Here is a 16503-nt window from a genome sequence, read left to right on the forward strand (position 1 = left end):
TTGCTAGGTGCTTATTGTCTGTTTTCTTACTTAATCCCCAAGCAAGCTGGTGAGATATACATTGTTATCCTCATTTTATAGACGGGGAAACTGAGACTTGGAGAAGTTAAGCAACTTCCTCAAGGTCATAGAATTAAGGAGAAAGTGAGACAACTGAAGTCTGCCTAACTCTAGAGTCCGTGTGCTTCCTAGCCAAACCCAGTTTCCCCCAAAGAGGATGGGGGTCAGAACTGGGCAGGGTCCTTCTTCCTCTCCCTGCCCCCACCAAGCCCCTGGTGGAGTTTGTCTCAGAGACCGGGAGCGTTTGGGGCAAGTGTAGGTGAAGCTGCCTTGGCAGATTGATTTTCCAGCTGCTTATAGGGTGCAGAGGACATGGGACCACTGGTCTCTGGTCACCACATAAGGAGGAGGAGTCTGGAGGGCCAGGGGTGAGTGAGAGGCAGCGGTCAGAGGTGACTCTGGGTGTTTGGGCCTGCTTCCCTGGGAGAAGCGGGAGGTTGTTGACAGAACTGGGGAAGCCAGAGCGAGTTGCGGGAAGGATGAGGAGTCGGGTGTGGAACATGCTGAGCCTGATGTACTGGGTGAAGCAGAAACAGCCCCAGCTTTGGAGACCCAGGCTCAGAGCTCAGTGCAGAGGCCTGACCTTGAGGAATTTACAAGCACTGTTTTCTGTCCCCTCCAGACTGGGGATGCCCAGGGAGTAGGAACTGTGGGACCTCTTTCCTTGGTCTCCCCACTGGTCCTCGGAGTGGGGTCTGGGAGTCATTCTAGGAAGGCACCGAGTGGCAGCTCCACTTACCTTGTCCCCTCCTCCCTCAGCCCTTGATGTGCCCTTTGAGGCCTGGGAGCCAAAGGACCAGCTCCCTCCGCTACAGTCCTACACGGCCCACTACCCTGGTCCTTGCTTGTACTGAGCCCGCCAGCACTTGGGTTATCTCTATGTGTGTCTCTCTCTCCCCAGGTCACTCATTTCATTCAATAGATATCTCCTGAGTACCCACTCTGTCAGGCCTTGTGCTGGACCTTAAGGACACAGCCATCCTCAGAAAGCTTACATTCTAGTGGGGGAGACAGACAATAACCAAGATATTAAAGAGAAATTCATTTCAGGTAGTCATCGTGCTGTGAGGAAGAATAAAGCCGAGTTGTGGAGATAGAGGAAACAGGGCTGCCAGGAGACACAGGGGCACTATCTTAAATTAGATCATCTAGGAAGGCCTCTAGGAAGAGGTTTTTGTTTTGATACTTTTTTTTTTTAAGTTTTCTTTTATTTATTTATTTATTCTTTGGCCGTGTTGGGTCTTTGTTGCTGCGCGCAGACTTTCTCTAGTTGCAGCGAGCAGGGGCTACTCTTCATTGCTTCTCATCGCGGTGGCTTCTCTTGTTGCGGAGCATGGGCTCTGGGTGCACGGGCTTCAGTAGTTGTGGCTCGTGGGCTCAGTAGTTGTGGCACACGGGCTCAGTAGTTGTGGCTCAAGAGCTTATTTGCTCCACGGCATGTGGGATCTTCCTGGGGCAGGGCTTGAACCCGTGTCCCATGCATTGGCAGGAGGATTCCTTTTTTTTTTTTTTTTTTGCGGTACAAGGGCCTCTCACCGCTGCGGCCTCTCCCGTTGCGGAGCGCAGGCTCCGGACGCGCAGGCCCAGAGGCCATGGCTCACGGGATCCTCCCGGACCGGGGCACGAACCCGCATCCCCCGCATCGGCAGGCGGACTCCCAACCACTGCGCCACCAGGGAAGTCCCTAGGAAGAGGTCTTTTGAGCTCCGAATGACAAAAATAAAGAAAGGTGTAGGGAAGAGCATTCTAGTTGGAAGGAATGGCCAGTGCAAAGGCTCTGAGGCACAGGTGGGAAGTATACCTGAGGCAGGTGTTTCTGTATGAGAAACAGCAAGAAGGCTGGTAACCCTGGAATGGAATGAATGAGGGGAAAGGGGAAGATGAAGCTCAGGAGGTGAGAAGGGTCCAGGTGGGGTAGGCCTTGTAGAAATTCCATATTATTTTGAACGAGATGAGAGGTCCTTGGAGGGTTTGAAGCAGGGAAAGGAGGCGCTCTGATCTGTGTTGATAAAGATCCCTTTGGCTGAGCGGGTGAGTGCTGAGATCAGTCAGGGCCATTTCTCATCCTTCCCCTCCAGGATCTCGATGCCCCATAGCCCCCAGACACCTCTGCGTATCTGGACACAGGTCCCAGGGAACATTCCAGAGGCGCTGCTTTCATGTATTGCCTCATAATGAAAAAAGTTCTAGGAAAGATTTTGGGAGACCCCAAGGGAGTGACTATCATAGAAGAACTGCCGCATTTGCCCTTTGGGGGTCCTTTTGTCCCCAGCCTGTATGAGGGTGCCTCTGGGTCAGGGGCTCCATGAGGAGGGGGGCTCCTGATCAGGGCCCACACTGACGCCCAGACAGAAATCTCAGGTCTGGACAAATTGAGTGAGGAGAGAAGGGAGGTGGGTGGTGGAACAAGTGGCCCAGCTAGTGGCCTTTGCCCTCTGCTCCCCCCTCAGATCCTGCTGGAGCCCCTGGCTGCCCAACCAGGGGGGGATGGCCTCTGTCTGGGTGGGGCCTGTGGCATCTGGTGGCCTCCTGGGGATTAGCCCTGGGAATGGACGCCCAGCAGAATTGGGAAGGGACTGAGTCAGATCCGGAGAGCAGCGTGGGGTTGCCCGGCTGAGGTCACAGTCTGGTGGCTGGAGGTGGCTTCCAACCCAAGTCCTCCACCCCCAGCCGGTGCTTGTCCCGAGGGCCCTCCGACGTGCACCAGGCGCCTTCCTGACCTCAGTGTAGCACTCCTGGGACGCAAAAAGCTCAGAGCCAAGACCAGGCCGTGGCTGGGCTCCAATCTCCGTCCCACTGTGGGCCCAAATTGACAGAGGCATGACCCTGCCCACAAGGAGTCCCCAGACACAGGAGAGCGGCATAACCCTGCCCTCACAGAGCCCCCAGATTCAGGGGAGAGGCACAGCCTTGCCGTCAAGAGCCCCCGGTCTGAGAGAAGACCAAAAACCCACTTAAAGAACACAAAGGAAACTCCCCAACTGGATCAGGATGAGTGGAGGCAAGAAGACACACAGGTGGCCAAGAAGCCCATGAAAAGCTGCTCAACATCACTAATTATTAGAGAAATGCAAATCAAAACTGCAGTGAGGTATCACCTCACACCAGTTAGAATGGGCTTCATCAGAAAATCTACAAACAACACATGCTGGAGAGGGTGTGGAGAAAAGGAACCCTCTTGCACTGTTGGCGGGAATGTAAATTGATACAGCCATTATGGAGAACGGTATGGAGGTTCCTTAAAAAACTAAAAATAGAACTACCATATGACCCAGCCATCCCACTACTGGGCATATACCCAGAGAAAACCATAATTCAAAAAGACACAGGCACCCCAGTGTTCATTGCAGCGCTATTTACAATAGCTAGGTTGTGGAAGCAACCTACATGCCCATCAACAAATGAACGGATAAAGAGGATGTGGTACATATATACAATGGAATATTACTCAGCCATAAAAAGGAATGAAATTGGATCATTTGTAGAGATGTGGATGGACCTACAGACTGTCATACAGAAAGAGAAAAACAAATATTGTATATTAACGCATATATGTGGAATCTAAAAAGTGGTACAGCTGAACCAGCAGAAATAGAGACACAGATGTAGAGAACAAACATATGGACACCAAGGGGGGAAAGCCGGGGGATGGGGGCGGGGGGGGATGAACTGGGAGATTGAGATTGACATATATACACTGATATGTATAAAATAGATAACTAAGAAGAAACTGCTGTATAAAAAAATTAATTAAATTAAATTTTTAAAAAATTACTCAGCTAAGAAAACCCAAAAACGATGAGGTGAGTGAGGGTCGTGGAGAGAAGCACTGTGCCCTCACAGCCTAGGCAGCTGCTGTCCTGACTTGAGGGCACGGGTCAGCTCACTCCTGGCTCCTTCACCCGAAGCTCAGTCCCTGATCCCCTCATACCCGCAGTGCACTGGACAGGGAGCTGGGCAAGGGTCAGGAGGCAGGGCAACAGACTGGCTGGGGAGGGGAGACTCCTGTCTCCCTCCGACTCCCTGAGGCCTTCCCTCCTGCAGCCGGGCCTGTGTGCAGCAAGCACCCTCCTCCATGGTTGTTGTCCTTGGCTGTCTGCTATCTGGCCTGAGGGTGCCCCCCAGCCCCCCATACCTGCTCCCCCTCACCTTCCTGCTCAAGAACAGCAGCCAGAGGCCTGAGAGAGGAGGAAAGCCAGGGGCTAGAGCTGGGCTGGGGCATGGCTGAGTCCTTGAGCCCAAGAGGAGAATCAAGTGTCCCCTGGACAAAGCCTCACACTGGGAGGTTTCCTGCCTGAGACAGGCATCAGTGAGCCCCCAGCAGGTAAGACAGGACTTAGCCCCAGACTCAGAGACATAGAAGGTGGACTCTAAATTCAAGACCATGAAAATCAGAGGGTCCTCGGGAGAGATGTGGGTGAGCAGTGTTATAACAGTCCCAGCCAACTCCAAGTGTAACTGGCTGTGTTGGAAGGGAGTGAGCTACCCATTAGGGAGGCATTCAAGTAGAGACTGCAGAAGTTAATCATCCTCTCACTGAATACTCATTGACTCCCTTCTGTAGATGGCTCAATCCAGGCAGTAAATGGGGAGGTGGGTGTTGAATCACATGGTAAAGTCCCTTCCAGCCAGGAGAGCCAAGGCAGTGTCAATCTGGGCAGGGTTCTCAGAGGACGTGGCAGACAAAAAAGAAAGGGCTTCTAAGAGGGGCTGGGGAGTGGCCAGGCCTGAGGCCCTGGAGCCTGCTGAAGCCTGAGGGGAGCTGCTGCTAGACACCAGTCCCCGTCCCAGGAGGTATACCGGCTTAGGTCCTGGGGGTACAGTGTGGGGAAGGGGAGCCAGACAGCTCCTTAGAAAGTGGCAGGCAGGTGAGCGGGGCTCCCCAGTGATAATTAAGGAACAAAGGTGCCGAGGAGCTGGGAGCCTGCGCGGGCCTCTGGAGCAGGCAGGCTAATGGGAGCCTGGAGGAGAGGTAATAACAAGCGGAGAACTGAGCAGACAGCCCGGCGTCACTACACCCACAAGCCACCCCCTCGCCCTCCTGCGCCAGAACAATAACTGAGCACCCGGCTGGGGGTGAAAACATATGGATAATACACAGGCAAGCTGTTCTGGGCAGGCGCTGCAACGAGGTGGCGGCCGGGGATGTGCATCTCGGGGAGAGAGGGCCTGGGGGAAGCAGACGAGCCTGCGGGGGGCCGGAGAGGTCAGGATGAGGGCAGGGATGGGGGCAGAGAACGTAGGCAGGTGGACATTGGCCTGGGGTGGGTGCCTGGGGAGAGATGCTTAAACGGATCACTGTCTCCCGCAACGACGCTCTGGTGACTCACCTCTTCAGACGCTGGAGGTGGCCAAGAGTGCTGGACTCAGACAGGAAGCCTGGGCCCTGGTTCTGCTTTGGACAGTACTGTAACCCTGGGCAATGTTCTTAGATCCTGGGCTTCCGCACCTGTTGAAATGGAAACAAGAATATGTACCCTGCAGGGTGGTAGGACAGTTCAATGGGCTGGTGTGCAGAAAAGCCCCTGGCTCACGGCGACCCTCTGTACAGGTATCCCCAGGCTAGATGGAAATCAGACTCTCACCTGGAGCCACACACCTGGTTAGTCCTCTACCTGAGCCTGCACACAAGCAAATGAACAAAACCCACTCACAGAGCCTCACACAACAGTTGGACTTCCCCAGTCCTTCTGCCTGCATACATGTACCCCTCCCCACGCCAGACACCCGTGTCCTATACCTGTGACAGCAGAATCCCTGAACTCCCCTTTACACACACTCTGACAGGGGCATGCAGCTCCCCAGCTGCACCCCCAAATAGAGGCCTGCAAAGCCACCCCAACCCCAAGCCATGCTGCAGTGCACTTGGCTGCTCACTGTGCACCGCCCCCCCATGGGCAGAGTGCTCAGCTAGTACAGACTCATGGCTGCCGGAGCGTGCGCACACACCCATACAGACTCCTGCACGTGCCTAAAACTTCGGAAACGAGGCCGAGATATTGCTGAGGTCAGCCCCCGATTCAAGAATAGAGACCATTCAACTCTCTCACAACAGGTGATTGTCTAGTCATTGGAGATTATTGCCCGCACACACGTTATATACGTGTCCTCTGTTGGTGCATTTGGCAAGTACAGCAGTTGGTCTCCTCCCCTCCACATCCCTCCTTATTCCAATCTGGTCCAGCATAACGCTGTCTGATTCACCTTCCCAAGACTCAGCTCTCCCTGTGTCTCTCCATTGCTCCAGACACACTACATGGTTCCCCACTGCCCTCTAAGATGAAGTCCAAGTGCTTCATCTTCTCTCTTGCTTTTTAGTGGCTTCCTCAGCTTCACTGGACACCTTAGAAGACATCAGTACTAGAATTCTTCGAAGAATTCAGTCTGTGAATCCCCTTTACAAGTTGTTGTCAAGCCTTCCTTTGTGGTTGCAGTGAGGAAAACTCACTGCCTTCTGAGCTAGCCCATTTCATTTCATTACAGACAAGCTGTAGTTATTTGAGCTTAATGTAGTGAAGGCAACCCAGCCCAGGTCAGCTTCTGCTGCCTCCTGGAAGTTTTCTGTAGCCTCTTGCTCCGTGGTTCTCCCTTGTGCATCCCCTGCCTTCATGCTAGCTCTTGTTTCATGCCTTCTTTTCTTTGCCTCTTGGGCACAAGGTACTTGAAATCGTATAGGTGCTCAGTGATTGGGCATCCGTTCGATGGCACATGCCCACATGCACACCCATGTTCAGCTGAACATGTGCCCACGTGTGCGCAAGCCTGTCCCTGTGCATTCTGGGTACGCACAGCACAGAGACTGCAAGTTCTGACACAGGTGGGCATCAGAGCTCATTTCAGGAGGCTCCACTGGCCTGAGATTCATACGCTCCAAATTCTCCACTTCTGTTCCCATCTCCCTCCAGGGGAGTGAGCATAGCTGAAGGAGGGATCAGAGGTCCCTTATCTACTCTCCTGGAGCCCCCAAACTGTCACAGCACCAATTCGTTTTGTGACGTAATTGCAGCCACGCTCCTACTCTCTGACTCCCTCCCTGCGTTATTTTTCTCCACAGCACACATCCCCTTCTACAGGCTATATCACTTGCTTATTTCTTTTAACTACTTTCTGTCCCCCTTTTCTAGAACGTGAGCTCCTTAAGGGCAGGGATTTGGGACTGTTCTGTTCATTTCTGTATCCCCAGCCTAGAATAGACCCTGGCGCGCGGGAATCGTCATCTGTTGAATGAATGAAGGTAACAGGTTTCTTCTCCGTCACCAGCCCTGGACAGTCAGCTCCGGGGCGGCAGAGTCCATGCCTGGACCTGTGTGCTCAGTGTCCAGGGCAGTGTCAGGTGTACAAGACGAGCTCAAGTCCATGCCTGTTGGCCGAACGAACAGGGGTCATCAGCAGAGTTCCTGTCCGTTCACGGCACATCCGGAGACACCTGCCAGCGCAGCCACGGTGGGATGGGCGAGAGGACCAAGCCTAAGAGGAGGAAACCGGTTCCTTCTCCGGTGGGTCTGCATACATCCCAGCTCCCGACAGCCTCGCTGGCCGACCAGCCTGCAGTCTTGGGATGTGGACAGATGGGGAGGGGTCATGGCAGGGTTCTCAGGGGTTCCAGGAGAAGCAGGAGGAGCCGATGGCCACGGCTAGAGGGACTGGAGGTAGGGTGGAACTGCTCGGCTTTGTGTTCTTCTCACGGGCTGTGGAGTCAGCCCCTATGTCACTTTCCGATAGTGTGCTGTTGGGCCTCACTCAGCCTCTCTGACCTCGGTTTTTCCAGCTGAAAAATAATAACAGTACTTGCTTGTAAGCGGAGCCACTGGTACAGAGCAAGCACTGAACTGTTATTGTCCTGAGGGTGCTGATGACAAAGGATCACAATGATGAAAAAATTAACTAGGTAAAACAAGGGACCCAGCCTCTCACTCCCTAGTGCTGGGGGTTGTCTCAGACTCCTCTTCCGGCTGGTGGGTTAAAGGGATCAGGATCCCAGGGGTCTGAGCCTTAGGGGAGCTGAAGGCTAGATAGGGGCTCAGGGACCCAAAGAAGAGATGGCTGGGCCCCGGGAGGCAAGACCCAGGGAGGCCAGGCTCTCCAGTCCACGGGAGAAAGGGGAACTGAGGCGGAACTGAGCCCTTACTGCTCTGCATCACGCACCAGCAGGGGTGGGGCGGGGCACAGAGGATGGCAGTGTCAGGAAATCCTCCCACGGGGCCTGCTACCATGCTGGGGACATGGGACATGGGCTCCATCGGCTCTGGGCAGAGAGCATCCTTGTCCTGGAGGTCCCAGGGATAGTGAGAGAGCCCCCTGTGCGAGGAGTTGGGAGACCCAGTCTTCAGCCCAGACTCTGCCGCTCACTCACCGTGGGACAAGTCACTCCCCCTCTCTGAGCCTCAGTTTCCTCCTCTGTCAAATGGGAGGATGGATTGGATGGTCTCTAATGCCTCCCTGTTGGACAGGCTGTGGTTCTCTAGGGAAAGTGAGGTGAAGCACATCAGCACGGTGCCTGGCACATAGTAGGTGCTCAATAAATATTGGGGCTCCAACACGTTTGAAGCCATCCTCTGAGGAGACTGAAGGCAGGGCTCCCCTCATACTCCACTTGCCACCCCTCCACCAACTACTGCCAACAAGACAATCCTCCCCCAGGGAGCCAGAGATGATGATGAAGCTATCAGTCAGCCTCCTTGGCTGGCCCTGCCTCTTTCCAGCCTCCATCCTACCTCCCATTCTGGCTACCTCTCAGCTTCCTGCCTCCCCTTTCCCTCGCTCACCCCATAGCTACAGGGCAGCTGACAGGGGTCGGGGGGTGGCGATGGGGCTTCCTGCCAACCTCCTCACAGGCCTTGACTCTCTGGGTCCTACTCAGGCAGTTGAGACCTGGGCAAAGACCAAGGTCTCAGCTAGTTGTCCCTAGAACTTCTAGTTTTTTCAGGGTCCAAGTCCTATAGACTTCAGAGGTATCAAAGCCTCCATGGTCCCAGCACTGAATCAGAACTGAGCTCCGATCTCCCTTCCACCTTGGCCACTGCCTACTGCCGGAGCTCCGCCCCTCCCTGCCTATGAGAAGGTCCTGATCCATGCGGGAGGCAGCCTACAAGCCTCACTTCATGGTGGAAGAAGTGCCTTAACAGATGCTTCCAAACAGACTGGGGCATCCGCAAAGGCACCAATCTGCCTGCTGGGGCCAGGGGAGGGCACGTGTGGGCTAAGACTAAAAGTAGGGGTGGGCAAGGGGAGGAGAGGTCATCTCAGGCACGGCGCAGGTACAGCGTGTTCTGGGAACCCCACCCACCCCGACCAGGTCTGAGGGAAGACATCCAGCAGATGGGACTGGAAGAGTAGGCAGAGGCCAAGTTGCGGAGGCCTCTGTGGGCCAGGCCGAGGAGTCCAGCAGGAAGTGGGCAGCGATGAAGCTGGCCACCCCAAGATGTGCAGGGTCCAGGACAAGAGTTCAAATGGAGGCCCACAAATCGAGATAGCAAACTGCTAAATAAAATATGTTCTTCTTGCCTTCCTTGACAATAAGCCTTCATAACAATAAAAACTTTAAATGTGCATAAAGCCATGGATTTTACATGGATGAATATTAATTGACTAAAATATTCTAATATAACAATTAAAATTAAAAGGCAAAATACAAATTATAGCTAATGAACATCAGTAAATCAGAATTATTGATGTAAATCTAAATGTTTAAAATTTTGTAAACATAACTATGTATGAGGAGATATTTTTATAAAATGTAATGCTTTGTAATTCCAGTTTTCAATGCCCACCGAATTGCCAATACAAAGATTCGTTGTCAAATTTCACGTACGGTGCATCTAGACTTACATTTATACAAATTGCTATATGAATTATTTAGTAGAGTAAAATGTTTCTCACTTGCAACGTGCATCTATCTGGAATACTGTGCTAATTTGTGTGTACTTCCGGAACTCGAGGGGAAGCAGGAACACGGATCCTTCATACACCAGGAAATTTTATTATATAAGAATCCATTGCAAAAGAAAAAGAATCCATTGCATTGTTCTTGAATTTTTTAAAATAACCTATTACATGTATGCCAGCTGGGAGGAAGGATTTAACAAGTTTATCCATTTATTTTTTATTTCACCCAAAAGCACTTGTACAGTGTTCATTCATGTCACTGGCACAGGCACACTGGGACGGCAAACAGACACAGTTGCTTTTTTTTCTTTTCTTTTTTTTTTTTTTTTTTTTTTTTTTGCGGTACGCGGGCCTCCCACTGTCGTGGCCTCTCCTGCCGAAGAGCACAGGCTCCGGACGCGCAGGCTCAGCGGCCATGGCTCACGGGCCCAGCCACTCCGCGGCATGCGGGATCCTCCCGGACCGGGGCACAAACCTGCATCCCCCGCACCGCCAGGCGGACTCCCAAACACTGCGCCACCAGGGAAGCCCCGACACAGTTGCTTTTTGTTTCACGAACTTAGAGCAAGTCCATCCCGGCATGATCAGTGTTAACCACAAGAGCAGATGTTTAAAGTTCTGGCTTATGCCATGCAGCACTCAGTACCAGATCCTGCATGACCTAGGCATCCAAGGGTGCTTCAACAAATGTAGCACCGGTGCTGTATTCATGTTTTGAGGGGCCTGGAGAAGGGGGCCCTCTTGATAGTTGTAAGGGCAATATTGCATGGAAGGGTGCTGAGCAAGAGACGTGACATGGTTAGATCCTCACATTAGCAAGACCACCATGGACGCTCTGGGGAATGGACCGGAGGGAAATGAGGAGTCTGGGGGACTTTTGGGGGGACAGTTGAAGCAATTTCTGCATGAGAAAAGACGGAATCCTGTACAGAGATGTGGGTGAGGGTATAGGATGGTGAAGAAAGGTTAAGAGAGATATTTAGGAAGCAAGAAGGTTTTTTCTTCTTTTCTCCACGATCTCTAGAACCTTCTTACAGGGGGACACCGGACAAATAATCATACAGCTAAAGTAAGAGAAATTCAGAATCAAGGGCAAAAGGTGACCAAGATCGACCCAGTCCTGAGCTGTTTGATGTTCTCCAGCAGTTAGTTAGCGACGAACCAGAGGCTGGGGCTAGCCGACAGTCCCCATGGAGTGCAGTGCCTGTAAATGTGCAAAGAGATGGATCGGAGTTAGATTTCAGGAAGCACTGCTCGGGATAGGCGCAAGGGGAAGAAAGGCTGGGGCCAGGGAGGAGCATCCCTAGGCAGGACCTGCTTGGTTTGGGGCCGAGGGCGTGGAGGCATCAGGCTGGACAACATAACCTCATAGGGAAGCCTTCAAACTCCAGGCTCTCTGCCCTGATCCCAAGGGCTAAAACTCCGCCTGCGTCCTCCGCACTCCACCATGTCTACACCTGGCAGCCTTCGCAGAGGGTTAGCTCCCCTCCCCCCACCCCACGCCTCCAGCCGCCTGTCCCTCTGCCAATAGCCCCACTCCCGGCCTTTCATCTCATGCCACAGCAGCTGGCCACGATGCGGCAATCCCCCACCCCACCAGGCTGTCCAGCTCCACAGCTTCTCCCGGGCTTGGGGCCCACAGGGCCGGAGACCCAGGTCTCCCAGGGCTGTAGCTTCCTGCTGCAGACCCTGCCCAGTGTGGCCTAGGGGGCCTGTCCCTCCTCACCCTGTAAGCGTGAGCACATACCTGAGGCACATCCTGACTGCCCTCTCCTCTCCCGGCAACCTCCCCTCCATCAGGCCTCACCCCAAAAACTTCCTGTCTCCAGGGCCCTTGTCCTGCCCCATCCTCTCTGACTTGAAGGACCGGGAAGCCAGGAGGAGGCCGTGAGACTGCGGGAAAAGGCTCAACAACGGGGAGAACAGACGTTGGAAGGATGGTTGCCAATTTTTTCACCCAAATCTTCTTCTTTTCCTGAGATTGGTGGAGGCAGGCACGGTGCTGAGGCAGGGAGATGGGTGAACTGACCAGTGGCAAGTCAGGACGGTCAGCTCCTCAGGTGATCGGCTGCCACTGCAGGCATTGGCCCCCTTCCAGCCCCAGCCCCATCCGCTCCCAGGACCTTGGGGGAAAGTATGGGGTGAGGACAACCAGCAGAGGTGGGATAGGATGAGTCCTCTGTGGTGCTGGTGGGTGGCAGCAGCCTGCCAGGAGGCTGGGAGGGAAGCAGGAGATGCTTTGATGGGGGCAGGTAGGCTGACATAATAGGTCCAAGTCTCTGGATGAGACTGAAAAGCTTGGGATAGAGCCTCCTCCTCTGGCTGGGGCGAGTTGAGGCCAAGGCATATCTTGGCCATCAGAAAAGAACAGAAGTCACATCTGGCAGAGGGAGAGCAGAGACTTTGTCCAAATCCCCCCTCCCCCAGCCTTGAGCACCCTCTGGGCAGTCAGGTGGGCCTGGCCTGAGCTCTATGGGCCACGGTCATCCAGGAGCCAGGCCAGGATGTGTGGGTGCCTCCTGCACAGGCTGGGGGGGCCCTGAGGTCAAACACTGGGTCTTCTGTACCTTCCTACTTGCTCCCCCACAGTATTGGGGGCCACTGCCCACTGCCAATTACATCCAGGTGACTTTCCTGAAGGCTGCTTCGCCTCTTCCTTAACAGCCTCATTACCTGCGGTTTCCTGATTTCCAGGAGCTGGGCAGGGAGCAGCAGGGTGTGGAGAGCTCTGTCAACCCCCCGACTGTTTGCCAGTCACGTTGATCGGACAGTGAGAGGAAGGCGCCCACCTGCGGACTAGGAGCTCCTCAAAGACGCCCAGAAGCAGCAAGGCTTGAGCAGAGCTTCCAGGGACAGGCAGGAATTGGAGAGAAGAGCATTCGCTGCAGCAGGGGACAGGGGTGGGCGAGAACCACTGTCAACACACCACCCAGAGGATGGGGGTGAGCAGTGCGCTGACTGCCAGAGCTCAAGACCCACTGTCTGTTGAGAAGGGGCAGGAAGAAAGTACCTGTGCCCAGAGCGGGCAGAAGAATTACCCTTGGAGGGAGGGGGTGAGGGGACATCATTATTTTACTGTTTATTTTCTAACACTGTTGAAACTCATGCAAGAATGCACTCATCTATTACTCGTGGAATTAAAAAAAATATAATAAACGGTGAAGTCTGAAAAAAGTGTTGGGTTTAGTTAACAGAAATGTACCAGTGTTTAATTCTTCACTGGGACAAAGTTACCCGAGTGATATAGGTTGTTAACAACAAGAGGAATGGGGTGTATGGGAACTTTTTGTTTTATCTTTGCAACTTTTCTATACATCTAAAATTATTCTCAAACAAACCAAAAAAATAGGTGTTAAAAATATAATAAAGGGCTTCCCTGGTGGCGCAGTGGTTGAGAGTCCGCCTGCCGGTGCAGGGGACACGGGTTCGTGCCCTGGTCCGGGAAGGTCCCACATGCCGCGTAGCGGCTGGGCCCGTGAGCCGTGGCCGCTGAGCCTGAGCGTCCGGAGCCTGTGCTCCGCAGCGGGAGAGGCCACAACAGTGAGAGGCCCGCGTACCGCAAAAAAAAAAATAAAGACCAAAAAGAAAAAAAAAAGCCTCACTCAGACAAAGTGCTGTCACTAAGAAAGGCCATTTGTCACCCTGCCACACTGGTGGTCGACAATGGCCTGACTGGAAGGCGGTGGGGCGGGGCCGGTGGGGGGGAGGGGGCCGACTGCGGGAGAGGTCTGGGGTCATTTCACAGAGCACAGCTGGTTGGGGAGGCTCTGAATGCTTGACCAGTGGGCGTCAGGAAGGTTTGTCTCGATGGGTCAAGGAACTTCTAGATTAATGGCAAGCCAGACAGATGGGTTATGGTGGCAAAACACAGGAGCTGTGGGAGCATGAAAACAAACTCTTGGAAGGAGGTAACATCTCATGCCTAAAGGGTAAGTGGGAGATAGGGGGAGAGGGCAGGAGAGCTTTCTAAACAGAGCGCGTGTGGCTCCTTCTGGCTGGGGTGTGCGGGGGAGGGGAATGGCAGCTCAGGGCCACTGCCAGGATGTGGAGTCCAGGCTGGAGTCCAGACTCCTTACTCACTGTGTCCCTGGGCAAGTCACTTAAACTCTTGGGGCCTCAGTTTCCTCATCCATAATATGGAAATTATCATTCTATCTGCCCTGCCTGCCTCCCGGAGTCATCGTGTTGTAAGCATCACATGAGACACTCCTGTGGAGAGGCCTGGAGTGGAGCAGTCACTGCGGAAAAATGAGCACTGAGTCCACAGTGAGTGGAAGGGTGGCCAGCAGCCCCTCTCCGCCAGCACTTAAGTCAGTCTAGCCACACTGAGCTCTGGATGCAGGCCTTGGAGGAGCTCCCCCCACCCCCGCAGGACCCTCCCCAAGAGCGGGTGTCCTCCCCATGCTTGCTGGGGGCAGATGCCAGCCCTCCGCGGGGCCCTGCGGAGGAGATAGCCGGAGTCCCCCACGGTGGGCGGGGGCGGGCAGCGGGGGCCTGGGCAAGCGGGCCGCCGGGGCTGGGAGGATGCTGAGGTAGAGATGGAGGTATCTGTGAGGGCCCAAGCCCAGGGGGGAAGAAATTCTTGCTGGAGCTGTATAATTAAAATCCTATTAGGCGGCGCCTGGCAGTCTCCCATCAACCCCCACGGAGGCTCCACGCTGAACCCTCAGAGCAGCTGCGGTACCCTGCTCTCTGGGCACTGGCTGGGGCTGGCTCCGCTTGGGGAGAGCTGAGGGCCAGGTTACGGCTGGCCTTGGGCAGAGCCAGGGTGGGCCAGGATGGGCACAGGGGAGGGGGAGTGCGGTCAGGGCTCTGGGCCAGGCCTGCCTCTGGGCCCCTGCATCTCCGCCATCCTTCACTCTGCCCTGTGAGGACTCAGCGTCCCCCCTCCACCCCCTCAGCCCCTCCGCCTGGGACCAAGGGAACATCTTCCTGGCTCCCCATTCTCCCTCCTTCTCTTCATTCCTAGGCTCTCTGCTTTTCTCTGGGTAGCTCCTTGGATCTGTCCTCCCTCAGCTCCATCCTTCTCAGCTCAGGGCTCTCATACCCCGCCCCCCCCCCCCCCCCCCCCGCGCTCTCCCCTCCTAAGCTGATCGCCTGTCTGAGGCAACCTCCCTTTCTCCTATCCTCCTGTTCCAGGCTCCTTTTTTCCATGCAGTCTGCCGGGATTCCCGACCCAAGTTCTATTTACCCTTTTCTCCGTGCCCCAGCCCTTCAATATTCATTTCATCTATCTTTCCCTGCTTCTATATCCTGAGGACATTGGTGTCTGACCTCCCCCATCAGACTGATTACTGCCTCTCCCATCACTCTGGAGGGCTCCCTGCAAGCAGAATGCAAACCCTGTGAGTTCGATATGCTCAGGGATTGATTGTTCTCCCTTCAGGAGGGGCTCCATCCAGAGAACCATGGTGTCCGGTCAAAGCAACAGAGTCCTGGGCAAGAGGAGAGGGGTTCGGACCTCGGGGCTCCCCACCCATCCCTTCTGAGTGGCCTAGAGAAGAGGTCCTTAAGCAGGGCCAGTGAAATGGGGGTGGGGGTATGGGATGGGGAACCTGGCTGGGCCCGGCCTCCTCCCCTGAAGAGTGCATCCCAGAACCTTTCCAGACCCACACCTCTAGTTGCAGAGCCTGCCCTTAGCTTTCCCCCTTGGGCCACCAGTGGGAGTGAATGCTCTAAGCCCCTCAGAGCGGGTGGGGCCCTGAAGTAACCCGATCTCCCAGCCCTCCCCCAGGTGCCAGCCCTGGATGACCTTGAGAAGACGCAGGTGGCCTGGAATGCCGGCTGTTAGAGGTGGGCCCTGTGTGCCCCATGTTTCCTGGACTCCCTCCTGGATCACAAGGCTGGAGACGTTCTGAGTGGTCCCCTGCCACCACGCTAGGCCGCTCTCACCAGGCTTCCCCTGATTCTCCAAGACCTCTAGGGTAGAGGATTTCACTCCCTTCAGAGCCCCCTTTGGATCCCAAAGAAATGGCAGGACCATAGCATGCGGCCCTTTGACCTTCCCAGCTGAGTTCTGAGTCTTTCACAGGCGGGTCTCTGGCTCCTTGTGAACTCAGCTCCTCTTCCAGTCTGAGAGGAGGTAACACAGGAAAGGGAGAGCCCCCCACCCAGCCCCCTCCCTCCACGTCCTACCTCTAAACCTCTCAGCATCAGCCTAGGAGTCAAAGGTTCAAGTCTGAGCTCTGCCACCAACCAGCCGTACGACCTTGGGCGGTCGTCACTCCCCCCGCCACCGACCCCAACCCCATTTCAGCCTCTTGATGAATCCAGGGATGTAGACATTGCCTCACGTCCCTCCCTGATTCTGCCTATCACTCCCCCACCTCAGTCAGCCCCTCCCCATACGCTCCCCTCCTGCCTCCCCCTTCCCACAAGGTACCCACCCAGCTCCTCTTCTCAGCCCTTTCACTTCAACAAGCATTTATGGGGCACAGGCTATGTCACAGGCCCTGTGCCAGGCGATGCGGTCACAGAGACAAGACATGGTCTCTGCCCATTGCACCCACCCCTTGTTCATGTCATTTAGGAGAAAGATGAAACCAGAGACTGAAGCAA

This window comes from Phocoena sinus, chromosome 20 (genome assembly GCF_008692025.1).
Source record: "Phocoena sinus isolate mPhoSin1 chromosome 20, mPhoSin1.pri, whole genome shotgun sequence".
Lineage (NCBI taxonomy): Eukaryota > Metazoa > Chordata > Mammalia > Artiodactyla > Phocoenidae > Phocoena > Phocoena sinus.